Source organism: Bombus pascuorum, chromosome 5 (assembly GCF_905332965.1).
Source record: "Bombus pascuorum chromosome 5, iyBomPasc1.1, whole genome shotgun sequence".
NCBI lineage: Eukaryota > Metazoa > Arthropoda > Insecta > Hymenoptera > Apidae > Bombus > Bombus pascuorum.
Window position 1 is genome coordinate 6772156 of NC_083492.1, and position 18022 is coordinate 6790177.

An 18022-nucleotide genomic window follows, 5' to 3' on the forward strand; every position below is an offset into this window, starting at 1 on the left:
GCATCGACACATCAGTTACATATATATATATACATATACATATTATTACATATACATATATATACATATTTGATTAATCAATGTTTGGAATGTTGGAAACACAGAGGATAACTTATTAGTCAAAAATTGAGAATGAAATGAACAGAAAGTATGCGACTTGACCGACATTAGAACATTGTATACCATATGCAAGTAGTTTTAAGTACATCTACAATTGGCGCTGTAGTAGTATTCTATGCTGAGTCGATAACATATGGAATGACACTAAACCGGTAAAGCAGCTGTAAGTTCCTCGCAAGACGTAGGAAATTCAATATGAAAATACATTGGTGGCAGAACACCGTACATTTCAATAATTCCTATATACACACATATACGCACAATGATTTATTATTCTTATATAATTTTACGATTCTAAAATATTCTAATGTTGCATTAAACAAGTAACCATTTATTAGAAATTTTCGGCTAGAATATCAACGACGCGTTGTATACAGACACTGTTCAACTCCCGGGCAGCCACCTGTCGCGCGCATGCGTACTGACGGTAAAACACCTCGCTGGTCGTTTCTGAGTGTCAGTGTAAATCAAAATGGCGAGTGTAACGACGGTTTGTGACAGCTCTCGGCCTGTTTCGCTCGTGTTTTCGAGTATTTGAACGGGACGCGCGTAGTTATGTTGTTCACGTGACTGATCTAACTCTGAAGGGTGAGTGAAGAATGATCAATTATTCGTGGCAAACATCGAAACGCGATTTTTCCCAATTTCTTCGACTGGATCGACACCCTCCTGTTATTCCATGGACAGTGGCGGGGTGACATTGACGTTACTCGTCGAATTACGTGCTTTTTCAGTAACTCGTACGTCTGAATTTTTTTTTTTTTTCTTTTTTAACCAACGAACAATTTACTATTCGTGTCGAACACGAATAATTCTAGAAAATATTTTTATTGGGTGTGAATCGTCGATCGTTCGAAAAATGAACCAACGTTAGAAAGATCGTTTGATAGTGTTGATTATTATTGTTTCGCGGAAGTGTCACGAGGTGTGTATTGTTTCGAAAGTCGAAGTTGTGTACCGTGCACGTTCGAACGTGTATCGCCCGCGTTCCCAATCTCGTTGTGCGTGCTTTATTTTTTCATTCTAACGCTCTGTTCCGTTTGGCCACGGTGAGTCGATATTCCATCACGATGACATTTAATGTCATATAATAATACATACAACGCGATTCCGATATCTGGCTCGTTGACTTGTTAATAATTTCTCCCGGTGTTTACGTACATTGTTTAAACGTTAGTTCACGTTAAATGTCAGGGGTTGACTGTCATTCCTGAGTTTTTATAAATATATGCTCTCTTCTAAAATCTGTTTTGCTCTCTTTTAAAAGGTCGTAAACTGGTAATTAGACGAGCAAAACTGTTTTGCAGCATAACGGGTATAACTATGCTCTTTCTTTTCTTTTTCCTTATTTTCCTTTGTCCGTTTTTACTATACTTTGAGTAAATCATGTAAAATTTGAAGATGTCTGTTAGTATTTAAGTTTTACATTTGTAATTTCTTCGATATAAGATTTATATGTGTACTACTTGTGCTAAATTTAAAGGTGAGGTAAAAAGTTGGTCCTGTGGCGCAACGGATAACGCGTCTGACTACGGATCAGAAGATTCCAGGTTCGAATCCTGGCAGGATCGGGTTATTTTTTTTCTATTTTATATTACTTTATATGTATTTTCCACTTTTAGTCTTCACAAAAAATATACAGATGTTTAAGGATTTTTTATGGCTATTTCGTGTTATAAAGCATTTGACATATGAAGACTACACGGGAAAGATATGATAAGTTTATTTTTCTAAAAAAGTGCTATATATATATAGTTTCCACAATGTTACAAGTACTTCAATTTCTTTATTCTAAATTAATTGGAAAAAAAAAATTGCGAAGATAATGTTGCGTTAATGGAACACTGCCTCTTTATGGTTTAATATTAAACGGTTAAAGGGCTATAGGATTTCTTATACGAGAACTACTATTGGAAATATCGAAGTGCACATTAAGATACAGTGCAAGGGAATTTTTCTTTGGTCAACGAGTTGGTGCAACGAGTTGCTCAAGAATCTCCAGGAATAGTACGCATTCCAAACAGGCCAGAACGATGCCGGTGCACTTTATTCCTCCCTTTGCATTCTTTGCCTCGAAAGTTCACCCGGAAGATAAACACAGAGCATCGAGTTTCTAGAAATCTACTCTTAATCGACTACTCAACCTACGTTCAAAGTTTGAAATTGAAACACGCTAATTCAAATGGGGAAAATTGAAAATATTTCATTAAAATAGCTAAGTTCCTACGTTCTAGAAAAATTCGTCTTTGCAACCTATTACACGATATCGAGTGAAAACATTAAATTTTGTTCCACGATCTGGCAAACTTTTTCTTTCTTTTCTTTTTACAATTCGTCTAATAATAATAAGCTAATGAATCTACGTGTACTAAACGTAAATCTTCGCTCGCCATTCAAATTCGAGTAGCTTCTAGAAAACTAGAAAATCATACTAAAAGTAATTGCACATTCTCTCCGCTTCTTCATTTCTATCATACGTTGATTGTATTCAAATTGCAGTCAAATTGCTTTCCTTTGCGAATAACTTTTTCTTCGTGAATAATTATCGACAAAGAGAACAATTATTCGGTTACCAACAACCATTCCTAAATAATGAGAAATATTTCCTGTTATGAATAATGGTTACTGTTGATTGATACGAATTTTCATCACCGATAATACGATAATAATATTAGAAATGAAAAACAATTCCATCGCCGATAAATGGTTAATCACCAATACTGGTTATTACAGTTATCATACAGTAGTCGAAAAATATTTCCGTTACCCATAATGGTTATTCGTAATTCGTAACCAAAATCAATTTCGGCCCATCGATGATGGTTAACGGTAACCAACGAAATTTTCATCATTTACGGTAGATTTGATTTTCTGACTAAAATCAAATAAGTCTTTTATTTTATAACTAGACCGCGCATATTTATGCAAATTCATATTTTCACCAATATACATAATTAAAGAAACTGTAACTGTAATGTAATGAAAAATTCTGCTCTAGTATAGTATCCGGGTTGCAAAATATTGGGCTAGAATGAGATTTTGTAAAAATTTCGGGTCGTTTGTCACGAAAATAAAGCGTAATAAATTTCGGTCAACCTGTTGATGTGTGACGTCCACGTGGATTTTAACGATACCTTCTTTAAAATTTGCTATTTAATCTACTGTATGGTTTGTTCTGTATGCGTTTGAATCGCGAGTGTTTAATTAGGTTTGAATTATTTTTAATTTTGCGGCCGGTAAGACGGTGATTATACGAAGAGCGGTAAGTGGTAAACGGCAAAATTGATATTTGAAGCGCTAGCAATGGCTGTGTGCCATCGCTTGTTTCACCGCTTACCGCTCTCCGCTCTGTATGATCACAATCTTTCGCCGATTTCTAAAGTTAAGACCTTTGTCGGTTAAATGTTCATCGCCAATTTCGTTTCCGCCGAAAATGCTGCACGTTGCCCGAAATAAAATCCAAAACCAAAAATTGTCATCTATTAAATATTATAAAGTACAGAAGTGGATTTATCTTGATGTTAATAACGCTATATAAGCGACAAACATCGGAAGGTTATGGGGGCCCAAACGTATTTGTCGAGAAGATTAGTAAATAATAAATTGATAAACTGTACCACACTTTGGATATTTCATATATTTCTGCATCTTATGTGTATGTTATTCTGTACACCCCTTGCATCTCCAGATTTTCTATAAACGCATAAAAGTCTAGTTACGTATACTGTTCCTGTATACTTGGAATCAGTTCGAATAATTTCCTAGTTCCCCGTACGTTGGTTACGCGCGATTACGCATTGACGAACGTGTATTCGATCCGACTAATTGTCTTTCGTTTATCGGTTATATACTCTATGGATGATGGTTGTGAGGCGCGCCACGTCCAACAAATTGCGCAGATCTGGTTCTGTGCCTGCCAGTTCGAATTATCGCGTACGCGTCGCGCGAACAATCCGTGCAACTGTCGGTTCGACGACGTATCTCGTTCGTGGTCTCCCTCAAACTTCCGTCCGGGGACGTGAATTTCCATGACAGGATGTTCCCCTATTTTCTCTTTGGCTCTGTTGCTCGTCGCGGTGCAAACTAGTGGAACGGATCGCGATTCTTCTCTCCTCCTCTCTCTCTCTCTCTCTCTCTCTCACCCTTTTTCTATTTTTCTCATTCTAGTCTCCCCCTCTCCACAGCTAGTGTGCACGTTCGTTTCCTCTGACGTTCACTTTTCTTAGCCGCTCGCGGTAATTCGACACTTGTGTATACATATTACAGAGGCACAGTTATCTTCTTAAGATTCGTTTTCATAACCTGTTAGATCAGAAGAGGAAAGTTCGTCTGGATCATAGAACAACGCCCTCTATGAGTTTCTGTAAGTTTGTCAATTGTTTGGTTCTTTGTTCGATATTTGGACTTGCTTGCGACGGTATTAGTATATACGGTCGTAAGTATCTTTTATCTTGATTGTATTGTGCGTGTTGTACGAAACATTTGGAAATTTCTATTAGCGCTGTCGGCGTCGCTATCACGATCTTGTTAGTAGAGTTTCGAACAGGTCTGGAAATGTATATAGAAATTAACGAGACTCATTTAGTGAATTTTGATTTAGTGAAAGTATATAATATTTCACGGGGATCGCAAAAGCGTTTAAAGAGACAGTCATCTATCGCATCGGTAAACTTTATCAGCCATTGTTGACACCTACGGATATTAGCAGGTAAGGTTCGATTAAGTTAAGAATGATTAAAATAGTCTTTTTTGTGAGCTATGAGTGCTCCTACGAGAGTCATCGGCTTTAAGAATATCGATACCCATTTAAGTTTCTAATCATTAGGAATATCGTAAAAAACTTTTGTCACGCATTTTGTCCGGTAAACAAACGCGGTTACAGGAAGAAGAATAATAAGCTTCGATATTCAGTGGGATTACATTTAACCTAACCTAATTTAACATTCGTTGTACACTTAAGATTGCTATTCACGCTGTATACTAATTTTTTATCAAGTACACGTTTGCAATAAAAATATCTTGTAATTTCTATATATATTCTCCGATTGTTCTCAAATTTTACCAATATACGAAACCACGATGCTGTCTCGTTGCAACAGTGCTAACGAAATTTCCAAATGTTCAACGATAAATAAATGATAAAGTTTGAAATTCGATTTTATCGAAAAGCAAGCGCCGCGCGAGAAGATTCTATTCTATCTTCAATTTATTTTCACACGTAGCATCGCTAAGATTACCGGGACACCCTGTATTCGCGTTTTATTTTGCACGAAGATCGACGTCATCCATTCAGACCTTATTTGAATAAGCAGGTTTTTATCCCGTTTCCGCGACACACGGTCAATGCGGAGTCTATCGTATTCGCTAGTCACGATTGGTGTTTCTTTATCCATGACGCGAGTGCAAGTGAAAGGGAACAAGACTCTTCTTTCGGCTATCTTTCCAGCGTGGACAATAAACAATAGCGCACGGCAGCAGCGCATCGCGAGATCTCTCTATCGTATACTTATTCCTTTGCTTTCTTTTCTTATCGACACGAAACATCGGCTGGCTATGAGAAAGACGCGGTACTTACTTAATCACCGTAATTTATGTACCTCGCCAATTATCGCAAAATCGCGTTACGCTGTCACGTGTCTCTGCCGTTTGTTTATATTCTCTTTTTCTTGATCCCGAAGCTATCGTAAGTTACGCGCTAATTGAACGAATTCTTCGCTTCTTCCACCTCTGTTTCGTGGCTTTTTCGATCCAATCGATAGAATTTCACTTTCGTATACTGGGTGTTCACGTTATTAGTAGTTAGCGTTTTTTCGGCAACGATAAGTACGAGGAAAGAACGAAAGAGGAAATTCGACGAATAACGATAATATCTTTTTCACAAGTGCAGCAACGAACATACATTTTGCAGTTACATTATCTTTTTAAACGACGTGATCTTCCTTTTCATCTTGCGTATCTCGTCGTTCTACGAGAAAAGGTACTCGAATAACATCGTCGAAAACTTGGTTTAAACTTAATTAACAACTTGTATTAATTAATTATCCTAACTTTAATTTTGTAGATACCACATGTATCTATGTCCTCTTTGTCTTACCGATCTTGTCTGATAAATTTTATAAAATTAAAGTTGAAGTACCTTTCGAATAATCAATTTTCGACCACGTTACCCCAATCCTTTTTTTCGTAGAATGACGAGAGCGAGCATGCATTTCACTTTGAACCATTCGTCTCGTTCCTCTTTCATTTTTTCCTCGTATTTATCGTTTGCGAGAAAAACGTTAGCTGGTGATAGCGTGGACACCCTGTATACAGGGTGGTTCGATAAGAATTAACGCTCGACTATCTCCGTTGTTTTTGAAGATATAAAAAATCTTTATTAACAGAAATTGCTCGATATAGAGAGAACTATAATATGGCAGTAGAATATACGGTAGAACCTCGTTTATACAAACCAGTTTTTGTTTACCGTCGGTTGATATACGAACTCGTAACTGGTCGAATTATTCGAGCTACGCTCGGCCGTATATTTAGTTACACGAACGCGTATTCTGAAACAGTGTTGGGCAGAATTTTATTCGGATAACGAATAAAGATAGAGAATGAAATTTTATTCGCCACCGATGAACAAATATAAATATTCAATCGAACAAGTATTTATTCGAGCAAGCAATTATTTGTGTTAAAAATTCATCCGAATAAAAACTTAACCGAATAACTCGGATGGAATCATATTATCCATTTATTGTAATATTGACTTTTATAATTAACTTTTCTCGAAATGGCAGATTAGAAAGTTTATCGTTACTTGCTAGATTATTCGTCTGATAAATTAATACTAAGAATTGTATCTGTATATACTCGTAAACAATAACGATAACGAAAAATTTTTCGTACTATTATTCGAATAATTCTGCAAAAAGTATATTATTTTCTTTGAAATTCAAACCATATTTCTATAATAAAATTCATTCTTAATTTTTCTCGAAAATCCCTACATACGTACTAAGCAGTTGCCCACACGGAAGGCTAATTCACAAGGAGAAAAAAATTAATTAAAAAGCAATCAATTTCTGTAGATATTCCAGTAGATATTAATCACGTACTAGTAATTTGTAAAACTTGCATAGTAAAATATTAATCGAATGATGTAAGTGGATGAAAAAGTTGATGCAGCGAACAAAGTTCAGATAAACAGAATTCCACCGGACACAGCTAACCGCCTGTTTCGCGTATCATACGTCCAATTTCGCTCTTTCCGAAGAGCAATCTCTTTGCTCTCCCTCTGTGATCTATATCAACCGGGTTACCTCCAATTCTGCTTCTTTTTCCAATTCGCGCCATACTCTTCAATTCGAACGTTTGATTCGATCTCCGCCGGAACTACCTAATCAACAGTCTCTTCTCTGTCGCCGTATTCCGCGTAGAAATTGCCGCTCGCTGATTGAAAGATACTCGCGTTACCGTGCGCTATGAAAGCGTAATCCCATTGAAAATCGCATTCACGGACCGCGTTACATCGATACCGGTTGAAAAGCGACGCGTTTTCTAGCCGCGCCGCGGCAACAAGGCCATTGCACCACGTTAAAGATCAGATGGTTCAGCGAACGAAAACAGGAAACTGGTAATTAATGCATCCTACAGCAGCCAACCTCGATGATCGTTTGCATCGATCCGATGGCCCGAGCTTGCAGAGTCGCGAAATCTCGCCACAGATTTCCACTTTGTTTCGCAATCATCGTTTCGTTCGCCAAGTTGGACAAAGTATGATCGGCTAGTATGACAATGTACGATCGGCTCCAAAGTTCTCAGTTTCGTTGTTTCGTTACGTAATTGAGTTTTTTAGAGCCGGTAACGTTCGACATTTTAACTCGAGCGTGGTTTCTACTCGTCGTCACACGGTTTCCAAACTTACGCGTCGCTTATCGTTTCGTGAATATTTTCTTCGCGAGTTTTTGCATTTAGCAACTGGATGGAAGATGGTTACTCATACTTTCGTAAGTAAATACGATTAAGGGAGGATTCTTTTGTATGAAACAAGCAACGAGGTTGTTACAAGCGGTCGCGAAGGAAACGCATCGTGAGAGGCGTTTAATCGACGCCGCGAATTACTCAGTCGTTTCCCTGTTTCGGTTAAGACAACAGAGGTAGTTCAATGAATTTAACACTGTATTAATTATTGTATTTTTAACAATAAATTATATAATGATAAAAGCGTCACAAATTATTTAGCGATGAATACAGTTAATGCGTTACAGAAATTCGACTCGACTTTACGATATCTCTCGATGAATTCGTTAGACTTAGCGACTTTAATTTCAATCGTCAGACCTCTCGATGTATGTCATTTGAATCTTCAAATGAGACTGATTGCCCTTCGATCGTTTCTTTGTCTTCTCGGGGAGACAACCCCCACATACATCACGTATGCCACCTTCTTTATGTGCGTGAAGACGTTTCTGGAACTCGTGGTGTTCGTATATGCTATGTAGTTTCGCTAACTCGATGACAACTATGCGCTCGTCGATACATTGTATATTCTCCGTCGGGCAGTTAAAGACGATCTCTAAGACGAACTTTAGGACCGCGAGCGACGGTTAGAAATACACCCTATACTAATCCTCGTGGCGTAACAGAGGTACTGGAACAGCAATTGGATTCAACTTCCAAATATTACGAGAATTCTATTAGGTTGCCGAGTAAGTTTCTATAAAGAAACAATAGACATTTGCACGACATTTTTCGTTTTATATTATTTTACTGAATTACGTACGATGCATTTTGTTTTGTTTCTATTGGCATGGCAACTAAGTGATTGCGGATTATGTCAATACCACCTAATGACAAAATCCGCAATCACTTAGTTGCCAAGTCAATATTAATACGATCGTACGTAGTTCGATAAAATAATACGAAACAAAAAATGTGGTGCACCTGTTGTTTCTTATAAAACGAGAGAAATTTTCTGGACAACCTAATACTTTGAATACTCTACACACTTTCTGCGTATTATAGGTACATCTTTTTTCATATGGAATCTATCTAGAGACAGAACAGAGATAAGGAAAGAATTTAAGAAACCAGAGATTTTCCTCTCATCGTATTTATTTGCAAGTTCATGTTTCGTGTCTGTAGCTATGTCCTGGTTGTGATTTATGTTTGTAATTTACGAAGAACCAAGCGAAGTTTTTAGATCATTGGTAAATAACTGACATAATAGTAACTATAATAATAAATAATCATAATTACACTATATAACATATAATCATAATATCACAATAATAATAATAATTAATAAATAACTAACATTCTAAAATATCTCTTCACATTATACACATTGGCACCCCGCTGGGGGTAGCCACCCACATGCTATATTTATTTTTTATTTTATTTTTTTTTTCTTCACCAACAAGATATAACACTTTACCAAATGTCCACAAGGACAAATTGTAAAATAACCAAAAAAAAAAAACATTATACACACATTGACTACATGCATGAACGTTCGCAGTATAGTCGTCTCCTAATGGGCCGTTGGCGCTTTATCTTGCGAAATCGATCAGCGAGATAAGTTGTGCTTGATCCAGTTTCCAATAAAGATAGGGAACGAGGGTTTACGAATTCGCTTTAATCGGCGATAAAAGTCGCAGGTGGCCCTGACGCGTGCGTGATTTTCGCGTGTAGCCGATCATTTCGAACATGGCAAAAATAGATCGAGATCGCTTCGAACGTTATTGCTGACACAAGCTACTTTCGATACGGAACCTTGTACGCTCGACGCGATCGCAACGCTTTCGGCGTCAAATACCCGACGACAGACAAAGGAAGTTTGAAATTGAAGGGTAAAGGGTGGGAAAGAACGAGTAATGGCATTGCTGGTGATTTTCCATTTAATGGTGTTAAGGTTATTGGATGTATGTGAATACAAAGGAACGCGTGGATAAATTGTAAGGTAGGAAATATACATATGTCGGAGACGAAGGGACGACGGAGCCTTTCTTTCGGAATATTTGGGAAAGTCCCCGATGATACTTTAGTCCAGACTTTTTATTATAGTCGTACTTAAACAATGAAACTGAGAAATAGCTGTTTACGAGTCAAGTCAATTATGATTATCCGAGATTTATGACAGTGAGCTTGGGCTCGAAGTGACGTAACGGGTCGCTGAACGCAGCCACGGTCACGGGAGGGACGTGTACCTAACAGAGGTGTAAAATAATTAAATAACTCTCCTTAAAAACAGGGATTGATCCGAGGAATACGGAGAAGAGTATATAAGGACAGTTCCACTTGACCTAGGTGCAATCCGATAAGTTCGACTAGTCCAGTGAACACGTACATCGAGTTCCTAATCGCGATCGTCCTCCCGTTGACGAAAGTTCAGTTTTCTCGAAAACCGAACTTTCATCGACAAAATTATACTGCATATTTTGTTTTAATTTTCTGTCGCACCCTGTATATATTATCATAAACATCCGTATCATTACACCTATTGGGTTGGCAACTAAGTGACTGCGGATTTTGTCGATACCACCTAATGACAAAATCTGCAATCACTTAGTTTCCAATCCAATATTAACCAGTTAGCCGCGCAATTTAGTTTTAGACATTTCTCATGGGCTTAGGCCATGGAGTGGGTGAAAAAATACAAACGGCAACGAGTATACGCGTGAAACACAGCGAGATAAAGTTTTTGTTCGACGCGTATACTCGCGAAACGCAATTAAATGGTTGAAAGACGATAATAATTGTAGCGTTGGAGAACGATCGTTTTCTATAGGTTTTCTCTTTCGAATCTGCCGTTTCATTTAGATCGGCTTGGATAGGCGTGGATAGGATTAATTATTTGACCGAGCTGCAAAAATCAGGATTTATCGAGCATAGTGTGGCGCTTTAATAAACAGCGAGGAAAGCGAGTCCTTGCTTTCTCACCGGTTTTGCACGAACGCAAGCGTGACCGGCCGTTTTGCATTAGAAGCTTTCGCTTTCAGAAACATATACATTACGAGTTATTATAGAGACACGACTATAGCAGGAGCCGTGTGTGTCGCGACGCGGCAAATTATATACTTTTGCTTTAGGCTTTTATACGTTTCTCTCCGGTGTTGGATTCTGCCAGATGTTGGAGCGATTTTCGCGAACGCCGCCTCTTTCGTAGATCCATCGATCGATTGTAATAGAAAGCCACATGACATTAACGGATGAACATATCCTATTTATAGTCGCAGCCGATAGTCAATGATACACCAATAATAGTTTCTTTTAATATTGTTAGCACCGGTGTTCAGTTCGATGTATAAAAGTCACCTTTACGTTTCCAAGAAGACCTTACTACTTTCTATCTTTGTATCGGTATTCTCGTTATTTATTTCCTGTAAAGGATCGATCGCCAAACTCTGTAACGAGAAGAGGAAACGCGTATTGATTCGATTAGACATCGTTCAGAGACATTGTTTTTATTTGCAAATGTATTTGTATCTGTGTATGCACAGTTACGTAAATCCTCGTACTAAGTCAGGTTAGGTTAACCGTATTGTTGGGTTAGGTTAAATCTGAAGGATCACCAAACTTTGTAACGAGAAGAGGAAACGCGTATTGATTCGATTAGACATTGTTCAGAAATATTGTTTTTATTTGCAAATGTATTTGTATCTGTGTATGCACAGTAACGTAAATCGTTGTGCTAAGTCAGGTTAGGTTAACCGTATTGCTGGGTTAGGTTAAGTCTAAAGGATCGTCAAACTGTAACGAGAAGAGGAACCGCGTATTGATTCGATTAGACATTGTTCAGAAATATTGTTTTTATTTGCAAATGTATTTGTATCTGTGTATGCACAGTTACGTAAATCGTCGTGCTAAGTCAGGTCAGGTTAATCCTATTATTGGGTTAGGTTAAACCTAATCCGAATGATAGACTGCTGTTTCTATATTTCTCGCAATAATGTTTTATCTTTTAATGACATTCTTCGGACGATGTTACGTCGATGTATGGACCAATAGTTTGAGGTTATAACTCCGTTACCAGTGCAGTTACGGAAGAGTGTCAAAGGAGAAAGATGAACGCTTCGAAGAGTACGTAGGACGTCCGTAGGAGCGTGATTTTTTAAAAAGTGTAATGTGGTGCATATGAGATGGACAATTGTATCATTTCTCTTAAATGCAAGTGCATATTTTATTTTACACGCAGATAGATTCTTGCCATCATTCTACGCAGAAAGATATCGGGGTATAAAAGATATACGGTGGTAAAAAATTATCAGCCGTCGAGATATTTCAAAAGATATGTCCTTATTGAAGAAGATGCTCGAAAGCTTCTCCGTTATATCGTGAACATCTCAAACAACTGTATAATTGTTCTCGTAACCGGGTTAATCAGTGTTATCCATTGTTTTAATTTTCCAACAGAATTATTTTTTAAAGGATCTAAATAAATCCTATTTTTTAAATAACGAATAAATACGTAGACGTTTTTGTTATGAGCGGACAGATCAAAGTCGACAGTTATGAAAATCCCACGGGCGCCTTTTTTTTTTAATTTATGCATCTTCCTTTGTAAAGTATTTTTCTTTCTTTTTTTTTTTATAATATCTCGACGACTAATAATTTTTTTACCATTGCATCTCTGATACTTTTTTTACGTCATGGATCGATCAGAGGAGAATCTACCTACGTAAAAAAAATATGCATTTCCATTTAAAAAAATAATGCACTAGTTGATTGCACGTGCACCATTGTACGCCTACAAAAGCGTGGTCGTGCGGACATAGTACTCTTTGAACCATTCGTCTTTTCTCTTTGATATTTTTTCGTGACTGCACTGGCAACGGAGTTACAACCGGAAACTGTTACGTGCCCCATCCTGTATGTATCAAAAATTCCCAATATGGAAGCATCAAATTTATTTATACACTTGTTGGATGATCGTGTCATTTTAGCTGCTCTCGTAAGGATTAGGAGTAGCCTATCTAAGGGAAAAAAAAAGAAAAAAAGGTTTGTCTGAAACGTTGACTTTGCACGTGGAAATTGATCGATTCGAGCATGATAATTGATTTGTCACTTCTAAATTGATTGATCTGAGTGTAGTAATTGATTTGGAACTTGTAAATTGATCGATTTAAGCTTAGTAATTGATTTGGGAGTTCTAGATTGATTGATTTGAGTTGAGTAATTGACTTGGAAGTTATAAATTGATTGATTGCAGCTTATTAATTCATTTGAGCTTGTTAATCCATTTGGTACTTTTGAATTGATGGATTTGAGTATAATAATTGATTCGGCGCTTATAAATCGATTTATTCGAGCTTATTAATTGATTCGACATCGGCAAATTGATTGATTTGAGCTTATCAATTGATTTGACACCAAAAAATTGATATGTTTAAGCTTATTAATTGATTCAGGGCTCGTAAATTGGTTGAATTAGGCTTATTAATTCATTTGAGCTTGTTAATTCATTTGGTACTTTCTAATTGATAAATTTGAGCATAATACTTGATTCGGCGCTCATAAATCGATTCATTCGAGCTTATTAATTGATTCGACACCTGCAAATTGATCTATTTAGGCTTATCAATTGATTTGTGCCTCGTGAATTGATTGATTTGAGCTTATAATTGATACGACACCTACAAATTGATCTATTTAAGCTTATTAATTGATTGGGGGGTCGTAAATTGATTGATTGGAGCTCGTTAATCCATTTGATACTTTTGAATTGATATATTTGAGTATAATAATTGATTCGGCGCCTATAAATTGATTGATTCGAACTTATTAATTGACTCGACACCTGTAAATTGTTCTATTTAAGCTTATCAATTGATTTGTGCGTGGTGAATTTATTGATTTGAGCTTATAATTGATACGACACCTACAAATTGATCTATTTATGCTTATTAATTGATTGGGCGGTTGTAAATTGATTGATTTGAGCTCGTTAATCCATTTGATACTTTTGAATTGATATATTTGAGTATAATAATTGATTCGGCGCCTATAAATCGATTGATTCGAGCTTATTAATTTATTCGACACCTGCAAATTGATTTACTTAAGCTTATTAATTTATTCGGGGGTCGTAAAGTTATTGTTTTCAGCTTATTAATCGATTCGCCACATACAAATTGATTTGTTCCAGCCGATTAATTGATTTCGCAGTCGTAAGTTGATCGATTTGACCTTATTTGATCCGAGCTTATTAATTGATTCGTCGCTTACAAATAACATTGGTTTCATCTTAATTGGCCAAATTGCCACAAATTAATTTTCTTCCGTTATTCCTTAGCGAATAAAAATTTGCAGTTGGGTTCTTTAACATTTAAGAGACTCGTATAAAATATTGCTACCTACGAAAGAGAACATCATCAGCACAATCAATTAGTATTTCATCGTAGAGTGTTTGCGAGTCTTGTGATCAAGTGGCAGATAAAAATACATTCGTGTGGGGAGGGGGGGGGGGCAGTGCAGAACGTTTGGCAAAACGAGCAAAAGTACGGAGAACGGATGCACGGAGGAAACAATTAACAAACGTGGCGTCTCGTTAGTAACGGCCAGACGATTCGTTATTGTGACAACCAATTATTACCAGACTGTCGTCCTATTCGCTTTGTGTCGCACGGAACGAAGTTAAATTTGTTTTTAATTGCTTGGTTATCGCCAGGATGAAGCTCCCGTTAACGTTGCGGGACTTTCAGCTGGCCACTCCTTCGCATTTTTATCCGTATCTACATTAAACCAGCGTTCCATAGCTAACTGTACAGAGGATGACACGGAAAATTTCGAAGATTCGTGTCGCGATATACCGAGTGCGACCTGATAACACGTTCAAGCAGGCGTAAGATGATTGCTCGTGCAAACATAGAAATCTAAAGTAATTTCCTCGCTCGTCCGCTTAGTTAGAAAATTAATTAGAAAATCCAGTTTGACGATTTATCAACTATGCTTGGATGTGGCTAAAGTCCGGACATGTTCTGCCAGTGGAAATAAGTCGAAAACGTGGCCCAAGGTCGATTTTCATCATTTTTAATCGTTCGTTAAAATCAACGGGTACGTAGATGATCAGCAGCGTTGATCGATCCCAATGAAATATCTTCAGCACGAGCATAAATCTTCAAAACGTATTTTTGAAGCTTTCGTTACAAGCTCGAACAAAGAAGTCGTAAAAAACCGCCCCCATCCATCCCGATTTCCATCGATTCGTAATTTTCTCCAAACTCTTTCCAGACGAGTCGTCCGGTAAATTGATCCTTCTAACTTGCCGAAAAAATCGTTTGGTCCAATTCCAACAAAGTTATTCTGTTTTACAGGATGGACGAAGACTCGTCCATCTAACTAAAGTTTCTCGTCAGTGACATCGATCAGATTAGGTAGAAGTTACGGTGACAAATAACGTTAGATAGTCGATCGAATCACCAGCAAAGTTCTTTTCAAAGTGGAGAAAGTGGCGCAATCGCGGACCATTTATTTAGGTAATTCTTGTGTAACGTGTAAGTTGAGTTGGGAACAAATGATCAGAGAAAGTCTGGGATTACGTGCAAAGAGTGGCTTTACGTTCTTTCGGGAATATCATTTTGATCGTCACTGCTATTGTCTTCTAAAACAACATTCGTTGTTAATCAGTGGCCGTACGAGTCATAGCTTAAAACTATATGAACTCTTGAACGTTTCTATCGGCAATTAAGTGATTGCGGGTTTTGTCATTAGGTAGTAATTAGGTAGTTGCCAACTCAATATAAGTTTCTATTTCATGGAATTTGTTGAAGTGGTCACCGCTTCTAAGAAAACTCTACATCTGGTCTTTTAGTTTTCCCAAGCACTATAGACAAAAGACTGTGTCGAAGGCAGATCATAAACAGTACACAGACATGTTAGTATTTAATCTTAAAGTTAAGATTAATAATCTGTAGAAGACACAATGTTTATGTTAAAATAATATTCAGTGATATTTATTAAATAGAACCAAATGTATATAAGCGAGTGATATAATTAACAACGTATGCAGGAATTGTTGATTGTTGGCCAGTTACTCTCAGACTAGACGCAGGTAGTGACCCATGATCCCTTAAATATTTTGAGCCCTACTCTCTATACAGTAATGAGCATGACCTGTGTAAGATCATAATTGTGCCTATGCGTGAAATATCGTTGTATTCCAACAAGACAACGTTGGCTTCGGGGTTTTCAGTCATAGGGTAACACTGCTAGTGTAACGCCACCCAAAAGCCAGGCATCTGTAACATCAACCACATCTCAGTCCGCATCGGGGACCAGGCCGTGCTTCGGAGCCGATGGGTTGGTGACGGAAGTAGGGATGTGACGGCTACAACGTATGTCGCCGAGGCGAAGTGCCTAATGTACCCTCGATATCCCAACGGTTCTTTCGCCGAATCTTCGAGAACGCCTAACAAACGCGTGGATGATGGGGATATTGAGGGATGACAAAGAGAAAGAATCAGATTCCGCCGAAAGTAGTTGTAAGAGCTTCAGTCTTGAAAAGTCGCGTCGGGAGTTCAGAAGTGAATTGTAAACCAAGTGCTAAGAAATAAATTCTCTCTTTTTATTTCTTTATTTTTATCTTTTATTCTTCGTCTTCGATATCTCCTTTTTATTTTACGTGATATTAGCGTGCGGATCTGGACCAGCTCAATTATATTCCGATTTAAAATAAATACGTAAAAACTTACGGCTCTATGCAACACACGTGCATCGAACGTGCAAAACTTTCATGCAACAGTATGGAAAAGTATGAAAGTATCCAAACGAAGTATGCGTACTATAAATTAAGAAACATAGACTTTTAGTTAGGAAACATTTCTCTATTTTTGCCTGTTAACGTCAAAGATCTTTGTCGATGTTCGTACATTTTTGCAAGTCTGCATCGATGTTCTGCACGTTTAATAAACAACAAACACGACCGTGGTATGTTCCTTACAACGTTCAGCGACTGAAATAATTTCAGCTTACACAAGTTTCGTTTCTCTGCTCGTGCATATCGTAAATAGCAAAATTCACGTAAACATAGAATTATAATTATAAATCATTTAGTAGCCAATCCAATAGTTCGAAGAGCCTAGCGAATGTCGCGCGATATTTGTGGTTCGCGTGATGTCGAAATAACGTCGCAAGTATAAACAGTAGATTATGCTAGGATTATCTATGCAGTGGAGGAAAAACGAGCGGCAATTTCCGTCCGACCGAACGTCTCATTCTCCTTCGACGTTTCCACGCCGGACGCAATTATTTCAACGGTTGCGGCTCGTCGAGCCGCGGACAAACTTCGAAAAGAAGGAATTTATTCGTAAGAAGTGGAATTATTTGTCAGCCGGAGATTCCTCGGCGAAGACCACGGCGAAGCAGGGCGTAAGTTTTAATCCCCTTCAGACCGGTTTCCGACGATCGAGTTTATATTATCGCCCGTCCCTCCAGCACGTGCAAATCTCGTTACAGACTCTGGCAAATTGGATTAATTCGACTATGCGTTCGCCGCTCTAATTGGCAGCTACAGTTTATCGGGTTATATGCGTGCACCTGTCCGAACAATCTTCCTCCGTGCAAATTTTCAATCGTTCAACATCTTGGTTTCTCTATTCTTTCGTAAATATTCGATAGAATTATGTTATGCTCGGCAACTAAGTGATTGCGGGTTTTGTCATTACAACCTAATGACAAAATCCCGATATATCAGCACTTTGCCGAAGACGCGCATTCGCGTCTCTCATCTTGCAACTATTGGCGACGAGAGAACATTGGCGAATTCGCTCTTACGTACTTGCTACGGTATCCTATAAAAATATTGACTACCCATAAATGAAACAGTAAAAAAGCAATGGATGCTGTAAACGAAACGCGATGTAGGTGTTTTTACGTTGCACGCTCGAGTAGTAGGAAATGTTTATCGATGTATTAG

At 37.7% G+C, this 18022-nt stretch overlaps 1 protein-coding gene and 1 non-coding gene across 5 annotated transcripts in view; both read left to right on the plus strand.

The window, feature by feature from the left end:
• The first annotated feature begins 562 nt into the window (after window positions 1-562).
• The window catches only part of LOC132907430 (uncharacterized), a 44477-nt gene continuing 27017 nt past the window's right edge, over window positions 563-18022 (plus strand). The window contains exon 1 of one of the 4 annotated variants that reach the window (XM_060960533.1): window positions 563-708. The gene's annotated coding sequence lies outside the window, so the exon portion shown is untranslated. Of the gene's footprint in view, window positions 1170-4043; window positions 4484-4685; window positions 4829-18022 lie in introns of those variants that run through there. The other 3 variants (XM_060960532.1, XM_060960534.1, XM_060960536.1) reach the window with 3 other exon arrangements.
• Window positions 1619-1691, plus strand: Trnar-acg (transfer RNA arginine (anticodon ACG)). Its single transcript has one exon. It is a non-coding gene; the product is annotated as a tRNA-Arg (tRNA).